The sequence below is a fragment of the Anolis sagrei genome, chromosome 5 (assembly GCF_037176765.1).
Source record: "Anolis sagrei isolate rAnoSag1 chromosome 5, rAnoSag1.mat, whole genome shotgun sequence".
NCBI lineage: Eukaryota > Metazoa > Chordata > Lepidosauria > Squamata > Dactyloidae > Anolis > Anolis sagrei.
Genome location: NC_090025.1, coordinates 1,117,928 through 1,132,974, shown reverse-complemented (window position 1 = coordinate 1,132,974; position 15,047 = coordinate 1,117,928). Strand labels below are relative to the sequence as shown.

General features: G+C 43.7%; 1 protein-coding gene across 1 annotated transcript in view; it reads left to right on the top strand.

The window, feature by feature from the left end:
• The first annotated feature begins 5,111 nt into the window (after positions 1 to 5,111).
• The window catches only part of ADISSP (adipose secreted signaling protein), an 87,908-nt gene continuing 77,972 nt past the window's right edge, over positions 5,112 to 15,047 (top strand). The window contains exon 1 of the mRNA XM_067468424.1: positions 5,112 to 5,191. The gene's annotated coding sequence lies outside the window, so the exon portion shown is untranslated. The remainder of the gene's footprint in view (positions 5,192 to 15,047) is intronic.

Here is a 15,047-nt window from a genome sequence, read left to right as displayed (position 1 = left end):
CACACGTTGCTGTGGCCCAGTCTGTGTGTATATATTTGTGTATATCTGTTGGAACGAGGAAAAAGGGTTTATATATCTGTGGCTTAACGAGGGGATAAAAGGGAATAGCTTAAGGAGGGGATAAAAGTTCCAAGTATGGGAAATCTAGTCAGACGAAGCATCGTTGGAATCAAGTGTCGTTCTTGTCCTTGTTTCATGGAAACTTTGCTTGGAAGATTCTTGTCCAAATATTTCTTGGTTTGGATTCTTGGATTGTATGAATCCAAGAATCCTTGGATGCCTTGGATTAGTCCAACTCATGCCTTGGATTAGTCCAACCTCATTTTGCCAGGAAGACGCAACCTAAGCCCTCCCGACAGATGGCCATCCTCCGGAGGAGGCCCCATCTGAATTTCTACATAAAGCGGTTTCATAATGAAAGGGTCTTTGAGTGAAATTTGGAAATGCTAAGCAAAGGGCTTTAAATGAAATTAGCAGCACGGAAGAAAATGTTTTTGAGAAACAAGATGTGACATGTAGAGGTCATACAAAGTTTGAACTTACATAGGAAGTTGTGTTGTGGTTAAGCCAAAGGTTGTGGTTAAGTGCAAAGTCTGCAGGTACAAGAAGGTACTTTCCATCAAAAGGTCAAGGGAGGGGGGCTGGAAAGAGAGTCCTTTCATGACCTATTACTTGAGTATAAAGGTCAGCAGAGAAAGAGGAGGGGCGCGGCAGTCACTTGAAGGGTGGCATCTGCGTATGCTGCCAGGCTGTCCGTCTTCTTCATGAAGAAATTGAAAATAAACCTTGTTTTTGGATCTTTTTTGGGGGGCTGTCTCCTTCCTTACGTGCTCCCATGATGTGGACCTAAGAAGACCCAATTTAGGGTCTCCAACAATAATACAGTTCTGAACGGCATTGTAGGCGTCTACACTGCCATGTAATGCATTCCAATTGGGCCCGAAAGAAGCTCTTGGAGGGGAAACGAGGCCAGGCTTGTTTACTGACATACAAACATCACTCATTGCGTTCGTAAACAAGGCACCTCTCTGCATAAATATTGGAAAGACGTGCCGCAGCATCTTTTGATGCTTTGCATTTTGCAAAGTAAAGGTTGAGCATTGCTCTGTGCAAAGAAAATCATCATTATCATCAACCACACTCTTAGACCCGGCTGCAAAATTGATTATATATCGGTTTGTTTTCGGCAGGAATATTTGTGCTTATTGTTTTGCATTGTTATTTATGTTGACATCAATATTTTTTTTAATTATCCTGAGGTTTCACCACCTGCTCAACAGATCCAATTCTCTGTTGAGCAGTTCTCACCATAAGAGGTGTGTCTACACTGCAGAGTTAATGCAGTTTTGCACCGCTTGAACTGCCATGGCTCAATGCTATGGACTCCTAGTTTTGCAAGGTGTGTGACCTTCATTGCAAAAGAGTGCCAAATTATATCTCCCAGGAATCCATAGCATTGAATCATGGCAGACATAAAGCAGTGTGAAACTGCATTAATTCTGCAGTGTAGACACACGATATATATATATATATGTGTGTGTGTGTGTGTGTGTGTGTGTGCGTGCGTGTACATGTGCGCGCGCAACAGGGTGTCAAACTGTTTTTTTCTTCTTCTTTCCTCCCAACTACAGAGCAATGCTAAACCTTTATTTTGCAAACTGTAAAGCATAATCAAGGAGACATCTTTCCAGTTTTGCAAGAAGATGCACCCTTGATTTCCAAATAGGAAAAAACCGGGGTGTTTGAATGCAAGTGGGGCCAAAAGCAAAGCGGTGCCGCTTTCCCTCCGTGTTTAGAATTCCTTCTGTCTTGAACCTTCTGGGATGCTGCACTCCCCCTGAAGGCGCAGGTTCGCAGTTATGGAGTTTATTTATTATTTATTTGCTTTATTTCTATACCGCATTTTTCAGCCCAAACAGGCAACTCAATGCGAGTTCTCCTAGATTCATCGCTGAGCCTGGAACCCCAGGTTTCGGCAATGACCAGGGGAGCATTTGCACAACTAAAGCTTGTGTGCCAGCTGTGCCCGTACCTTGGGAAGTCTGACTTGGCCACAGTAGTCCACGCTTTGGTTACATCCCGCTTAGACTACTGCAACGCTCTCTACGTGGGTTCACCTCTGAAGACTGCTCGGAAGCTGCAGCTAGTCCAACGCTCGGCAGCCAGACTACTAACGGGTGCTGGGTACAGGGAGCACACCACTCCGCTGTTACACCAGCTCCACTGGCTGCCAATTAGCTTCCGAGCACAATTCAAAGTGCTGGTGTTAACCTATAAAGCCCTAAACGACTCCGGCCCTGTTTACCTCTCCGAACGTATTCTCCCCTATGAACCATCAGGATTATTAAGATCATCTCTCGGTCCCACCGGCCTCACAAGCACGTCTGGTGGGGATGAGGGACGGCCTTCTCGGTGGTGGCCCCTCGACTCTGGAACTCTCTCCCCCTGTTTACCTCTCCGAACATATTCTCCCCTATGAACCATCAAGACCACTAAGGTCGTCTGGAGAGGCCCTGCTCTCAGTCCCACCGGCCTCGCAAGCGCGTCTGGTGGGGACGAGGGACAGGGCCTTCTCGGTGGTGGCCCCGCGACTCTGGAACTCTCCCCCCCTGTTTACCTCTCCGAACGTATTCTCCCCTAAGAACCATCAAGACCACTAAGATCGTCTGTAGAGGCCCTGCTCTCAGTCCCAACGGCCTCGCAAGCGCGTCTGGTGGGGATGAGGGACAGGGCCTTCTCGGTGGTGGCCCCTCAACTCTGGAACTCTCTCCCCCTGTTTACCTCTCTGAACGTATTCTCCCCTATGAACCATCAAGACCACTAAGCTCGTCTGGAGAGGCCCTGCTCTCAGTCCCACCGGCCTCGCAAGCGCGTCTGGTGGGGACGAGGGACAGGGCCTTCTCGGTGGTGGCCCCTCAACTCTGGAACTCTCTCCCCCTGTTTACCTCTCCGAACGTATTCTCCCCTATGAACCATCAAGACCACTAAGATCGTCTGGAGAGGCCCTGCTCTCGGTCCCACCGGCCTCGCAAGCGCGTCTGGTGGGGACGAGGGACAGGGCCTTCTCGGTGGTGGCCCCTCGACTCTGGATCTCTCTCCCCCTGTTTACCTCTCCGAACGTATTCTCCCCTATGAACCATCAAGACCACTAAGATCGTCTGGAGAGGCCCTGCTCTCAGTCCCACCGGCCTCGCAAGCGCGTCTGGTGGGGATGAGGGACAGGGCCTTCTCGGTGGTGGCCCCGCGACTCTGGAACTCTCTTCCACTGGAGATCAGAACCGCCCCTTCTCTCCTGACTTTTAGAAAACAGGTGAAGACTGGTTATGGAGACAGGCATTCGACGAGTGAGCCAACATCCTGTGATATGGAAGGAGGAGGATGAGCAACGATTTAAGTGTTACGATTGACCACTATAGTTATTGATTGTAATGGCTGTTTTAATGTTTTACTGTAATATGTATTATGATGCTTTATTGATTGTGTGTGATATTATGGTTGGAAACCGGTCTGAGTCCCTCAAGAGAAGTGAGAAGGACAGTATAGAAAACTTTTAAATAAATAAATAAATAAATAAATAAAATAAAGGCAGGCATGTAGCCGGGGGGGAAGGGGGGAGGGGCTTGAGGGGCTTCAGCCCCCCCCCCCCCGAAATTCTCAGTGTGGTCCACGAAAAGGCCTTACTGGTGCATTATTTAAACTGTTATGTTTATTCATCTCATGATCTGATCACCACGATCAATATATCCCATATGCATGGAGGGGGTATTATTGGGGTAACAATACAAAAGGATTGCTAGGTAGACCCTCTTTCGCTCAGACTCAGCCCCCCCCCCCCCCGAAGCAAACTCAGCCCCCGCCCCTCGAATCGAAATCCTGGTTACGGGCCTGCTGCAAGGCCACTGACTTTGCATCTGCAAAACATTGGACTGTGTGCAACGGTTGGGACGAAAGGACACGTTTTTCCGAAATGCTCCGAGTCCCTTTTCTTGCAAAACGGGCTCCTGTTCCATCCGAGAAAGAGAGGAAGCCAACCAGGATCCATTGGGACAGCATTCGTTTGATAGAAGCCAGAGCCTTTCTGATCCAGGGCAAAAACTGCAACTGCCATTGCACTATGTAGCAAAATTTGTAAAAAAAACTCCCTTAAACATGTAACTGTTGCCAAAACTCCCAGGCTCAGCTAGCTTCTGGGCATAGCCCAACCAATTAGATTTGTGCTTTGCATTTTTCAGGAAGACACAATTCAATCCCTCCCGACAGATGGCCATTCAGATATGATTGATGGCCATACAGATATATCATAGTATCCTAGAATTGAGTGGGACCCCGAAAGGCCATCCAGTCCAGTCTATCCCAGCTTTGGGAAGGCAGGCACAATTCAATCCCTCCCAACAGATGGCCATCCAGCCATAGATACGATAGATACGACTGACAGCAACATAAGATAGATATATCATAGTATCCTAGAGCTGACTGGGACCCTTAAAGGCCATCCAGCCCAACCCTGCTTCTTTCTGCCAGGTAGGAAGACACCATTCAATCCCTCCCAACAGATGGCCATCTAGATATGACAGATATGATTGAGAGCAATACAGATATATCATAGTATCCTAGAATTGAGTGGGACCCCCAAAGGCCATCCAGTCCAGTCTATCCCAGCTTCGGGAAGGCAGGCACAATTCAATCCCTCCCAACAGATGGCCATCCAGCCATAAATATTATAGATATGACTGAATGAAATTCAAGGCAGCATAATTTCCTGTCGGAGTAATTTGGAGAAGTTACTTTTTTTGGACCAAAAAGCTGTGCAGGTCGAGGTCGGGGAAAAGGGTTTGGCCCTTTAGCCAAAAGAAAAGAAAAAGTAACTTTCAGAAGCTCTGCCTCCTTTCCTGCTCTCCTATTGGCTGAGCCGCCTGCCTTTGGCCACGCCCCCAGCCTCCCGGGGCAGTTTATGTGGCCCCGCCTCTTCTGCGTCACGCTCCCGGGCTCCTCCCCCTTTCCCGGAGCGACGCCTCTCCAGCCAATAGGGAGGCCCGCGGGGGAGCCAGGCGCCCGCCTCTTTGTTGCACGGACCAATCGCAGCGTCGGGTCTGGGCGGGGCTTCCCCCTTGGGCACAAAAAGGGTCTTCTGCACAAAAGAGGCGCCAGAGGAGAGGAGGGGAGCGCCCAGGACGGAGGTCCCGCTGGAAAGGTCAGCCTGACCCATTCATTCAGTCATTGCTTGGACACAGGGAGGCTGGGCCAGGGCCTTGAAGGCTGGATGGCCATCTGGAGGGAGGGATCGGGTGCCTGACAGATTAGGGTTGGGCTGGATGGCCTTTAGGGGTCCCACTCAGCCCCAGGATACTATAATATATCTTTCTTATGTTGCTGTCAGTCGTATATATCATATCTATGGCTGATGGCCATCTGTTGGGAAGGATTGAATGGTGCCTGCCTTCCCCAAGCTGGGATAGACTGGACTGGATGGCCTTTAGGGGTCCCACTCGACTCCAGGATACTATGATCTATCTATATTATCTCTCTCTCAGTCTGTCATATCTGGATGGCCATCTGTTGGGAGGGATTGAATGGTGTCTTCCTACCTGGCAGAAAGAAGCAGGGTTGGGCTGGATGGCCTTTAGAGTTCCTTTCCTACTCTATGATACTATGATACATCCCTTCTGTATTCCTCTCAATTATATATAGCATATCTGGATGGACATCTGTCAGGTGGGATTGAATGGTGCCTTCCTGCCTGGTAAGAAGAAGTCGGGTTGGGCTGGATGGCCTTTAGGGGTCCCACTCAACTCCAGAATACTATGATATATTTATCCTGTATTGCTCTCAGTCTTAACTGAATGGCCATCTGTTGGGTGGGATTGAATTGTGCCTTCCTGCCTGGTAGGAAGAAGCAGGGTTGGGCTGGATGGCCTTTAAGGGTCCCACTCAGCTCTAGGATACTATGATCTATCTATCTTATGTTGCTCTCAGTCATATCTATGATATCTATGGCTGGATGGCCATCTGTTGGGAGGGATTGAATTGTGCCTGCCTTCCCGAAGCTGGGATAGACATGACTGGACGGCCTTTAGGGGTCCCACTCAATTCTAGGATACTATGATATATCTGTATTGCTCTCAATCATATCTGGATGGCCATCTGTTGGGAGGGATTGAATGGTGTTTTCCTGCCTGGTAGGAAGAAGCAGGGTTGGATTGGATGGCCTTTAAAGGTCCCACTCAGCCCCAGGATACTATAATATATCTATCTTATGTTGCTTTCAGTCGTAAATCTATGATATATGGCTGGATGGCCATCTGTTGGGAGGGATTGAATTGTGCCTGCCTTCCCAATGCTGGGATAGACTGGACTGGACGGCCTTTAGAGTTCCTTTCCTATGATACATCAATTCTGTATTCCTCTCAATTATACATATCATATCTGGATGGCCATCTGTTGGGAGGGATTGAATGGTGTCTTCCTACCTGGCAGAAAGAAGCAGGGTTGGGCTGGATGGCCTTTAGAGTTCCTTTCCATGTCCAGAATACTATGAAATATCTATGTTGTATTGTTCTCAATCATATATGTCATATCTGGATGGCCATCTGTTGGGAGGGATTGAATGGTGCCTCCCTTCCCGAAGCTGGGCTGGACTGGACTGGATGGCATTTAGGGGTTCCTTCCAACTCTTGGATACTATGATATATCCATCCTATCTCTCTCTCAATCATATCTGAATGGCCATCTGTTGGGAGGGATTGAATGGTGTCTTCCTACCTGGTAGAAAGAAATAGGGTTGGACTGGATGGCCTTTAAGGGTCCCACTCAACTCTAGAATACTATGATATATCTATCCTGTATCCCTCTCAATCATATCTGTCATATCTGGATGGCCATCTGTTGGGAGGGATTGAGTTGTGCCTGCCTTCCCGAAGCTGGGATAGACATGACTGGATGGCCTTTAGAGTTTCCTTCCTACTCCCGGATACTATGATCTATCCATCCTATATCCCTCTCAGTCATATTTGGATGGCTATCTGTCAGGAGGGATTGAATTGTGCCTTCCTGCCTAGTAGGAAGAAGCGGGGTTGGGCTGGATGGCCTTTAGAGTTCCTTTCCAGCTCCAAAATACTATGATATATCTATCTTGTATTGTTCTCAATCATATATGTCATATCTGGATGGCCATCTGTCCGGAGGGTTTGAATGGTGCCTTCCTGCCTGGTAGAAAGAAGCAGGGTTGGACTGGATGGCCTTTAGAGATCCCACTCAGCCCCAGGATACTATGATCTATCCATCCCATGTTGCTCTCAGTCGTATCTATCGGTATCTATGGCTGGATAGCCATCTGTTGGGAGGGATTAAACTGTGCCTGCCTTCCTGAAGCTGGGATAGACTGGACTGGACAGCCTTTAGAGTTCCTTTCCTACTCCAGGATACTATGATACATCCCTTCTGTATTCCTCTCAATTATATATATCATATCTGGATGGCCATCTGTCAGGTGGGATTGAATTGTGCCTTCCTGCCTGGTAGGAAGAAGTGGGGTTGGGCTGGATGGCCTTTAGGGGTCCCACTCAGTTCTAGGATACTATGATCTATCCTATGTTGCTCTCAGTCATATCTATCATATCTATACTATATCTATTCTGTATTGCTCTCAATCATATCTGTCATGTCTCGATGGCCATCTGTTGGGAGGGATTGAATTGTGCCTGCCTTCCCGAAGCTGGGCTGGACTGGATGGCCTTTAGGGGTCCCACTCAATTCTAGGATACTATGATATATCTGTATTGCCATCAATCATATCTGGATGGCCATCTGTTGGGAGGGATTGAATGGTGTCTTCCTACCTGGCAGAAAGAAATAGGGTTGGACTGGATGGCCTTTAGAGGTCCCACTCAGCTCTAGGATACTATAATATATCTACGGTATCTTATGTTGCTGTCAGTCGTATCTATCGTATCTATGGCTGGATGGTCATCTGTTGGGAGGGATTGAATTGTGCCTGCCTTCCTGAAGCTGAGATAGACTGGACTTGGATGGCTTTAAGAGTTCCCTTCCAACTCCAAAATACTATGATATACCCATCCTGTATCCCTCTCAATCATATATGTCATATCTGGATGGCCATCTGTTGGGAGGGATTGAGTTGTGCCTGCCTTCCCGAAGCTGAGATAGACTGAGTTCCCTTCCAACTCCAGGATACTATGATATATCCATCCTGTATTGCTCCCAATCATATTTGAATGGTTATCTGTTGGGAGGGATTGAATTGTGTCTTCCTGTCTGGCAGAAAGAAGCGCGGTTGGACTGGATGGCCTTAAGAGGTCCCTTCTAACTGTTGGTTTCCATCATATATCTTTCCTATATTGCTCTCAATCATATCCATGACTGGATGGCCATCTGTCAGGAGGGATCAGATGGTTTCTTCTTAATTGGCAGAAGGGGATGAACTAGATGGTCTTTAAAGGCCTCTTCCAACTATGGTTCTATGGAATTATTATTATTGTTGTTATATATGTTATTATTATTGCCATCATCATCCTTGTTGTGATATCGAACATATAGCGCTCTCTATCATATCCATGGCAGGATGGCCATCTGTCAGGAGGGATAAGATGGTGTCATCTCGCATGGCAGAAGGGGGTGAACTAGATGGCCTTTTAGAGGCCTCTTCTAAATGTAGGATTCTATGGAATTATTATAATATATGTCATTAATATATTATTATTATTATTATTGTTGTTATTATTATTATTATTACCATCATCATCCTGGTTGTGATATTGATCCTGTATTGCTCTCTATCATATCTATGGCTGGATGGCCATCTGTTGGGAGGGATCGGGTGGTTTCTTTTTGCATTGCAAAAGGGGGTGAACTAGATGGCCTTTCGAGGTCTCTTCCAACTCTACGATTCTATGGAATTATTATAATACATGTTAGTATTATTATTGTTATTATTATTATAACCATCATCATCCTGGTTGTGATATTGATCCTTTATTGCTGTCTATCATATATGTGGCTGGATGGTGTCTTCTTGCCTGGCAGAAAGGGGTGGACTAGATGACCTTTAGAGGTCTCTTCCAACTCTAGGAATCAATGAAATTATTATATTATATTACATTGTATTATATATATTGTTATAATAATAATAATAATAATTATTATTATTATTATTATTGCCATCATTGTCCTGGTTGTAATACTGAACTTATATCACTCTCTATCATATCTATGGCTGGATGGCCATCTGTCAGGAGGGATCAGGTGGTTTCTTCTTGCTTGGCAGAAGGGGGGGGTGGACTGCATGGCCTTTAGAGGTCCCTTCCAACTATTGGATTCTATAAAACGTCTTTCCTATATTGCTCTCTATCATATCCATGGCTGGATGGCCATCTTTCTGGAAGGATCAGATGGTGTCTTCTTGCCTGGCAGAAATAGGTGGACTAGATAGCCTTTAGAGGTCTCTTCCAACTCTAGGAATCTATGGAATTATTATATTATATTATATATGTCATTATTATTATTATTATTATTATCATCGTCATCGTGATCCCTATCATATCTGTGGCTGGATGGCCATCTGTCAGGAGGGATCAGATGGTGTCTTCTTGCCTGGCAGAAAGAGTTGGACTAGATAGGCTTTAGCGGTCTCTTCCAACTCTAGGAATCTATGGAATTATTATATTATATTATATATGTTATTATTATTATTATTATTATTATTATTATTGTCATCGTGATCCCTATCATATTTGTGGCTGGATGGCCATCTGTCAGGAGGGATCAGATGGTGTCTTCTTGCCTGGCAGAAAGAGGTGGACTAGATGGCCTTTAGAGGTCTCTTCCAACTCTAGGAATCTATGGAACTATTATATTATATTATATTATATTATATATGTCATTATTATTATTATTATTATTATTATTATTATTATTATTATTATCGTCAACATGATCCCTATCATATCTGTGGCTGGATGGCCATCTGTCAGGAGGGATCAGATGGTGTCTTCTTGCCTGGAAGAAAGAGGTGGACTAGATAGCCTTTAGAGGTCTCTTCCATCTATGGAACTATTATTATTGTATTGTCGAAGGCTTTCATGGCTGGAATCACTAGGTTCTTGTGGGTTTTTTCAGGCTATAGAGCCATGTTGTAGAGGCATTTTCTCCTGACGTTTCGCCTGCATCTATGGCAAGCATCCTCAGAGGTGCCTCAGGCACCTCTGAGGATGCTTGCCATAGATGCAGGCGAAACGTCAGGAAAAAATGCCTCTAGAACATGGCCATATAGCCCGAAAAAACCCACAAGAACCTATTATTATTATTATTATTATTATTATTATTATTATTATATGTTATTATTAGTATATTATTGTTGTTGTTGTTGTTAGTGTTGTCATGATGCTGGTTGTGATTGCTCTGTTGTTGCTTTGGCAGAGTAGCCTTCGCTTTCCTGAAGGAGATAGCAGTTGCTCTTCTGCCTTGTTTCCTACTTGGCCTCCTCCCTTGCAAAACTCTGCTCGCATCATTAACGATAATGCAATTAGTATTATTATTATTATATCTGTCTTGTCCTATATCTGTCTATTTTTAATCTCCTCTCCGGGGAAGCTCTGCCGGCATTGTGGATCATAATTGTGCTATTGGTATTGTTATTGCAGCTGGGCTTTTGTGGAGTGAGGGATTGCAGCTCTACCGCTTTGCCCTCTGGATGAATGCAAGGACCCCTTTGAACTACAACTCCCAGGACCCCAGAGCCTTGACCCCAAGCAGGCTGCACCCAGTCCGCGCTGATGCACCATTAGCAAGCCCTGCTAGCCTTAGTATTATTCCCAGTAACTCGATTACCTTTGCTGGAGATCCGCTTTTGCGCTTTCAAAAAGCACTCTCTGCCTTTGGAAAGAAGCAGAAAAGTGCAATTGCATTGCAATGCATTTAATCCCCTTTCCTAACACTTGGAAATAATTGTTGTTGTTGTTGTTGTTGTTACCAGTAACAGAAACCTGCAGTTGTACTTTTGCTCGTATTGTTAATATTTAGCCCTCACTCTCTTGGAAATATCTGTTATTATTGTCATTAGAATTAATATGATCACAAAAGTAAAATAAAAAGGGTTTTTGCAATTGTTGCTGTTGCTGTTGTTGTTTTTGTTGTTGTTGTGGCGGCCAGTAACAGGAAACTGCAGTTGTATTTTTGCTTGCATTGCTTGTATTTAGTCACCACTCTTAGAAATATCTATTATTATTGTCATTAGAATTAATGTGATCACAAAAGTAACATAAAAGGGGTTTTTTGCAGTTGTTGTTGTTGTTTTTGTTGTTGTTGCTGCTGCTGCTGTTGTTTTTGTTGTTGTTACCAATAAAAGGATCCTGCAGTTGTACTTTTGCTTGCATTGCTTGCATTTAGCCACCACTTTCTTAGAAATATCTATTATTATTGTCATTAGAATTAATATGATCACAAAAGTAAAATGAAAGGGGGTTTGCATTTATTGTTGTTGTTGTTGTTGTTGTTGTTGTTACCAGTAACAGGAGCCTGCAGTTGTACTTTTGCTCATATTGTTTGTATTTAGCCACCACTCTCTTGGAAATATCTATTATTATTGTCATTGGAATTAATATGATCACAAAAGTAAAATAAAAAGGGTTTTTGCAATTGTTGCTGTTGCTGTTGTTGTTTTTGTTGTTGTTGTGGCGGCCAGTAACAGGAAACTGCAGTTGTATTTTTGCTTGCATTGCTTGTATTTAGTCACCACTCTTAGAAATATCTATTATTATTGTCATTAGAATTAATGTGATCACAAAAGTAACATAAAAGGGGTTTTTTGCAGTTGTTGTTGTTGTTTTTGTTGTTGTTGCTGCTGCTGCTGTTGTTTTTGTTGTTGTTACCAATAAAAGGATCCTGCAGTTGTACTTTTGCTTGCATTGCTTGCATTTAGCCGCCACTCTCTTAGAATTATCTATTATTATTGTCATTAGAATTAATATGATCACTAAAGTAAAATAAAAGGGGGTTTGCATTTGTTGTTGTTGTTGTTGTTGTTGTTGTTGCTGCTGTTGTTTTTGTTGTTGTTGCCAGTAATAGGGACCTGCAGTTGTACTTTTGCTTGCATTGCTTGCATTTAGCCGCCACTCTCTTAGAATTATCTATTATTATTGTCATTAGAATTAATATGATCACAAAAGTAAAATAAAAGGGAGTTTGCATTTGTTGTTGTTGTTGTTGTTGTTGTTATCAGTAACAGGATCCTGCAGTTGTACTTTTGCTCGTATTGTTTGTATTTAGAAATATCTATTATTATTGTCATTAGAATTAATATGATCACAAAAGTAAAATAAAAGGGAGTTTGCATTTGTTGTTGTTGTTGCCAGTAAAAGGAGCCTGCAGTTGTCTTTTTGCTTGCATTGCTTGTATTTAGTCACCACTCTTAGAAATATCTATTGTTATTGTCATTAGAATTAATATGATCCAAAAGTAAAATAAAAGGGGTTTTGCATTTGTTGTTGTTACCAGTAACAGGAGCTTGCAGTTTGTACTTTTGCTTGCATTGCTTGTATTTAGCCGCCACTCTCTTAGAAATATCTATTATTATTGTCATTAGAATTAATGTGATCACAAAAGTAAAATAAAAGGGGTTTTTGCAATTGTTGCTGTTGTTGTTGTTGTTGTTGTTGTTGTTGTTACCAGTAACAAGGAGCCTGCAGTTGTACTTTTGCTCATACTGTTTGTATTTAGCTGCCACTCTTTTAGAAATATCGTTATTATTGTCATTAGAATTAATATGATTATTAAAGTAAAATAAAAGGGGGTTTGAAGTTGTTGTTATTGATAAACCTATTATTGTCATAAGAATTAATAAAAGAGAGGTTGCATTTGTTGTTGTTGTTGTTGCTAGTAACAGGAGCCTGCAGTTGTACTTTTGCTTCCATTTCTTGTATTTAGCCGCCACTCTCTTAAAAATATCTATTATTATTGTCATTAGAATTAATATGATTACTAAAGTAAAATGAAAGGGGGTTTGCATTTGTTGTTGTTGTTGTTGTTGTTGTTGTTGTTGTTGTTGTTGTTGTTACCAGTAACAGGGAGCCTACAGTTGTACTTTTGCTCATATTGCTTGTATTTATCCGCCACTCTCTTAGTAATATCTATTACTATTGCTATTAGAATTAATATGATCACAAAAGTAAAATGAAAGGGGGTTTGCATTTATTGTTGTTGTTGTTGTTGTTATCAGTAACAGGATCCTGCAGTTGTACTTTTGCTCCTATTGTTTGTATTTAGAAATATCTTTATTATTATCACTAGAATTAATATGATCACTAAAGTAAAATGAAAGGGGGTTTGCAGTTGTTGTTGTTGTTACCAGTTGTACTTTTGCTTGCATGGCTTGCATTTAGCCGCCACTCTCTTGGAAATATCTATTATTATTGTCATTAGAATTAATGTGATTATTAAAGTAAAATGAAAGGGGGTTTGCATTTGTTTTCAATTTGGTTGCACCAAGGAAAAATGATTGTTTTCCCCCCCTCCCTGTGTTATTAGTCAGGAAAATGGGATTTTATAATGTTTCACCCCTTTGCAGTGTGACCATTTGTTGCCTTGCCCTATGAGTGCAAATGTACATTTTCTGGGCATGATCAATGACAGTATATTTTTCTGTATTGTCGAAAGCTTTCATGGCTGGAATCACTAGGTTCTTGTGGGGTTTTTTTTCGGGCTATAGAGCCATGTTCTAGAGGCATTCTCTCCTGACGTTTCGCCTGCATCTATGGCAAGCATCCTCAGAGGTAGTGAGGTCTGTTGGAACTAGGAAAAGGGGTTTATATATCTGTGGAATGACCAGGGTGGGGCAAAGGACTCTTGTCTGCTGGAGCTAGGTGGGAATGGGTTGTTGTGGGTTTTTTCGGGCTATATGGCCATGGTCTAGAGGCATTCTCTCCTGACGTTTCGCCTGCATCTATGGCAAGCATCCTCAGAGGTAGTGAGGTCTGTTGGAACTAGGAAAAGGGGTTTATATATCTGTGGAATGACCAGGGTGGGGCAAAGGACTCTTGTCTGCTGGAGCTAGGTGGGAATGGGTTGTTGTGGGTTTTTTCGGGCTATATGGCCATGGTCTAGAGGCATTCTCTCCTGACGTTTCGCCTGCATCTATGGCAAGCATCCTCAGAGGTAGTGAGGTCTGTTGGAACTAGGAAAAGGGGTTTATATATCTGTGGAATGACCAGGGTGGGGCAAAGGACTCTTGTCTGCTGGAGCTAGGTGGGAATGGGTTGTTGTGGGTTTTTTCGGGCTATATGGCCATGGTCTAGAGGCATTCTCTCCTGACGTTTCGCCTGCATCTATGGCAAGCATCCTCAGAGGTAGTGAGGTCTCTAGGAACTAGGAAAAAGGGTTTATATATCTGTGGAATAATGACCAGGGTGGGACAAAGGACTCTTGTCTGCTGGAGCTAGGTGGGAATATGTATTGTCGAAGGCTTTCATGGCTGGAATCACTGGGTTGTTGTAGGGTTTTTGGGGGTTTTTTTCGGGCTCTATGGCCATGTTCTAGAGGCATTCTCTCCTGACGTTTTGCCTGCATCTATGGCACGCATCCTCAGAGGTAGTGAGGTCTGTTGGAACTAGGAAAAAGGGTTTATATATCTGTGGAATGACCAGGGTGGGGCAAAGGACTCTTGTCTGCTGGAGCTAGGTGGGAATGGGTTGTTGTGGGTTTTTTCGGGCTATATGGCCATGTTCTAGAGGCATTTTCTCCTGACGTTTCGCCTGCATCTATGGCAAGCATCCTCAGAGGTAGTGAAGTCTGTTGGAACTAGGAAAAAGGGTTTATATATCTGTGGAATGACCAGGGTGGGGCAAAGGACTCTTGTCTGCTGGAGCTAGGTGGGAATGTTTCAACTGACCACCTTAATTAGTGGGTTGTTGTAGGTTTTTTTGGGCTATATGGCCATGTTCTAGAGGCATTTTCTCCTGACGTTTCGCCTGCATCTATGGCAAGCATCCTCAGAGGTAGTGAGGTCTGTCGTCACTAGGAAAAGGGGTTTATATATCTGT